This window comes from Procambarus clarkii, chromosome 40 (genome assembly GCF_040958095.1).
Source record: "Procambarus clarkii isolate CNS0578487 chromosome 40, FALCON_Pclarkii_2.0, whole genome shotgun sequence".
NCBI classification, from domain to species: Eukaryota; Metazoa; Arthropoda; class Malacostraca; order Decapoda; family Cambaridae; genus Procambarus; species Procambarus clarkii.
In genome coordinates, this window is record NC_091189.1 from 341,862 (window position 1) to 346,455 (window position 4,594).

At 40.1% G+C, this 4,594-nt stretch overlaps 1 non-coding gene across 1 annotated transcript; it reads right to left on the reverse strand.

The window, feature by feature from the left end:
• Positions 1-1,816: 1,816 nt before the first annotated feature.
• Positions 1,817-1,898, reverse strand: TRNAL-UAG (transfer RNA leucine (anticodon UAG)). The gene has a single exon. It is a non-coding gene; the product is annotated as a tRNA-Leu (tRNA).
• Between the last annotated feature and the right edge of the window lie 2,696 nt (positions 1,899-4,594).

Sequence of the window (4,594 nt, forward strand, 5' to 3'; positions counted from 1 at the left end):
ATGACAAGCAAAATGGCGACCTTTTATTATTTATTTTTTTTATTATTGCAACTGTTAGTGTTAGAGATTATGAAGGTTGTCTTCATCTTAAACATTGAAATGCTTTAGGTAACTGGGTAGTTATAGTATTTTTTTAGGAGAGGGCATTCATAGCGGGACTTCCAGTCATTATATAGCCGTCCTCATCAGCAAAGGCTAATTGCTCGTTAATCCAACAGCCAAACCCCCTTGTTAGTAAATTAAAAAAATAATGTTTTACACAAGACTCACAACTGATGATGATCGAATATTTCTCGAAGTGGGCTTCTTCGAAAACATCTTTTCGAATCGCAACTGTGTAAACCACTCATTAACTCTTTGTCCCGGTTCAACTAGCAGCGCTTAAGGGATCTGGGAGTAAACCGAATGATGGGTCGTGTTCCAGGGGAAACTTTTTTTTTTAGGGATATTCCTGCGTGGGTCCTAAGCCTCTGGCTGGCCCACAGGGAAACAATTAGTAGGGAAAGGCTTAGCGTGAGTAATGGGAAGGAGAACCTCTCAGCCTGCTTTACCCAATTATGCAAGAGAGAGAGAGAGAGAGAGAGAGAGAGAGAGAGAGAGAGAGAGAGAGAGAGAGAGAGAGAGAGAGAGAGAGAGAGAGAGAGAGAGAGAGAGAGAGAGAGAGAGAGAGAGAGAGAGCACCTTAAAGATGACTCACTTGTAGATATGATAGAGCTCGAGAAGCTCAGAAATCTATACACCAGTAGATTGACAGTTGACATACTCGACCAAAGATCCAAAAGCTCAACCCCCACAAGCACAACTAGGTGAGTATATAACTAATTCTGTTCGTTCTTGGACACTGCTTCACTCTCTTCCCGTGTCCGAATCTCATCACTCTGCCAGCCCATTACCATAACAAGGGACTGTCGGCCTCACAAGACAAATATAGCGACCTAGCCACATACTGACTTCAGTGGACTTGACCAAGTCCTATACATCATGTTTGAAGCAATGACTCGAAACATGTTTCGTTCACTTTCAGTCTGGCTGCAACCTGTCCTCTGACCAAGTCCATTCCATCCAGCGGTCGACCCCAAAGATACATTCAACAATTTTAACATGCTGTTCATTCAAAATAGGAATTTTATCAAATATAAATTAATATTACTTTATAATAGCATATTGTGCATGTTTAGACACTGGTTAGGTTAGGTTAGGTGTTTAGGTTCTGTTGGCGATTATTTGTATTTGTAGTACGTGGGTGAAGCATTTACAGCGTTGTAGTTCAAACAAAAGTCGTCAGCGAAGCATTTGTTCCAGAAGTGTTCGGATTTCATCAGTTGCCAGTCGTGTGTAAACCGGTTTTCATTCATAAACGGGGGGTTTGGCGGCTGCATGGAATGGACATTGGGTCTTTGTTTAGAGGACGGGCTGCTGTATTGTAAACACTTCCTAAATCAAGGTAATCAAAGCACATTACCTAGACCTAAGTATGCATAAATCCACAATCTATAGTAATAATATATTTTTGAGGAAAATTTTATTATTATACAGTACGAAACAGATACATCCTGCCAATTGGCTATTCCTAAAACAGAGTGACTAATAACTTGGGTTCGATGATACGTTGCTAAAAAATACTAACATAACCTATCCTAGGATCAGCTATACAAAAAGGTTAATATAAACAAGTAATTTATATTGGATAAACTTTTTTTAATTCATAATATGTGATTATTTACGAGTGCATCTTTGGGGTCGGCCGCAAGTTGGACATGCATAGCTCAAAATGCTACAATGGGGCTCATTTCATTTTAACGAAAAAACTTACTACTGGCAGCGGTGGGATTCGAACCCACGCCTCCTGAGAGACTGGAGCCTAAATCCAGCGCCTTAGACCACTCGGCCACGCTACCCACATTTATTTCAGAATATATATGAAGTTAATACCAAAATATCAACCATGGCTACTTAGAAAAGATTGATCTTTTCCAAAATTGAATCCACAACACATTACAAACTCCCAGGTACTTGCTTACTGATATGTGAGTAAAGGCATTAGGTGAAGGGAAACGTGCTTAACTGCCAACCCGTCCTCGACTCAAGTCCATTCCATCCAGCGGTCGACCCCATAAACGCATTCATAAATTTTAACATGTTGTTCATTCAAAACAGGAATTTTCTCATATATAAATTAATATTATAGTATATTAGCATATTGTGCACATATAGGCATAGGTTAGGTTAGGTGTTTAGGTTCTGTTGGCGATTATTTATATTTGTAGTACGTGGGTGAAGCATTTACAGCGTTGTGGCTCGAACAAAATTCGTCAGTGAAGCACGTGTTCCGGAACTGTTCGAACGTCATCAGTTGTGAGTCGTGTGTAAACCATTTTTAATTAATAAACAGGAAGTTTGGCGGGTGCATGGAATCATTTGTGGGTCGTTGTTTGAAGGAAGGGCTGTTCATATTATAAGAAGTTTTAAATATCCACGACTAAACATCTCTGCCTACAAAGTGGGGGTATCGAACCCTGTAGCAATCTAAATTTGGTAACGCCCAGAGGAGTAACAGGTCATTCCGACAGTGCAGGGTCACGGGTTCAGCGGAGCACAACGAGCAAAGGGCGGGCTTTATCGAGCACTGTGGAGACACTATTCTTATCTACGCAGCTGGAGAGGTAACAGTAGGGTACATGTTACCTCCCTGAGTACACAACGACAGGTCCAGTCGTGGAATCTCAGCTTGGTTGTTGAGTCAGCAAGAGGGGTGACCAACTGGGAGGGCTGAGTCAGCACAGTGTGTTCAGCAGGGGGGGCTGAGTCAGTAGGATGTAGCCAGTAGGGTGTGACTAGCAGGAGCCTGAGTCAGCAGGGGGGGAGGCTGAGTCAGCAGGGTGTGAGCAGGTAGATGCTATGACAGACCACGACCAGGTATGTGCTGAATCAGTTCATGCTTCGTGCTGTGTACTGAGTTTGGTAACGTTGCTGTTGTTGTTGTTGATAATGTTGGTAATGCTGCTGTTCGAGATGTTTACTAATGATACGCCACAATATATATATATATATATATATATATATATATATATATATATATATATATATATATATATTATATATATATAATATATATATATATATATATATAATTATGCATTCAATAATAACTGGGCCATGAAATAAAATATAACATTTATAAAATACAATTTCTATATAATCTGGAGAGTTAGGCAAAGCTCTCCACAAATCACCATTTTTGTCTCTGTTTCCCTAGTTAGTAACCAGAAATAATGTGATATCTGTCTGCCTGTCATCCCCAGGTGTCGCGTTGCTTCTCTTGGCAACAACTTAAAGGAGGTGTGTGTGTGTGTGTCCGAGCTGGTCTCTGGCTATCTCTGTATCATACGCGGCCAGGTTATCATGTGTAAACAACTGACATCTGTGGCCTCCATGGAGGGGAGGCGAACTGTGGGTTCTCAGCGTGTGTGTGTTCTCTCTCTGTCTCTCTGATTTTTTACCACGTCACTTGGCGTAGTACTCAGCCTCAGGTTTATTCTCCCTCGCTGCCCCCAATCCCAGTCACCTCACGTATTACTCAGGTACTGTGTTCAGCCATCACCTGACAGTACTCAGCCCGTGTCTCAGGTAGCTGGGTGCGTCTTCCCACGGCCGATGAGATAAAACTTCTGGTATTTACGCTGGCTTTACGTAAAGCATTTGGGGGCTGGGTTTAATAATAGCTTATACTGTACTAATGGTAATAGTGTGATGATGATATATGATGATGAGGTGATATAATGATGGTATGATGATGAATTAAATTAAAAAGATGACTGCTATCCTCCCAGCCATTTAGCTGTTAAAGTATTGAGTATTGAGCTGTTAAAGTTGAATGGAAGGTTCAGATAACTGGTGGTTCGGTTATCCGGATTTCTCGATTATCCAGAATGCAAAATTGCAATATGATACTGCTGTAGTCATTTCTGCAAAAATATATATATAATAAAATAATATTAAAACCAGTGCAAGTAGAAACAGAAAGAGCACAATTATGAGTAGTAAACTTTACCAAGGATTACTAACCGCAACAGTTAAATAGATCCAAACAAGATTGTTTCTCCATGGAAAAGTTCATGATGGTACCAACCATATCAGGCGTGCATCTGAAGTGACATGGGAAAACGTACTAGTAAGAATATCAGTAGGAAGTGCTAGTAGGAAATAGTGGTGTTAGCATTAATAGTTGTAGCACTATCATTAATAGTAGTTGTGTGTAATCAGTGATAAAATCTCTAATGATAGTAATACTAAAGACTGTAGTAGTAGTAGTAGTAGTAGTAGTAGTAATAGTAGTAGTAGTGAAAATATCAGTGATAACAGTAGTAGTAGTGAGAAAATCAGTTGGAGTCATGAGGGAATCGAACCAGCAAGCTTGGGGTACTCACTATCAACGGATTTTCATATTGATAAATCACGTTAATGTGATTTCAACGTGCAGTAGAAGTGGTAGTGATAATATCAATGATTGTAGTAGCAGTAGCTTAAATTACTACGATACACAACTACATTATCTTCCCCTAACTCTTAAACAGGCCGTCTAAGAAAAGAAAAC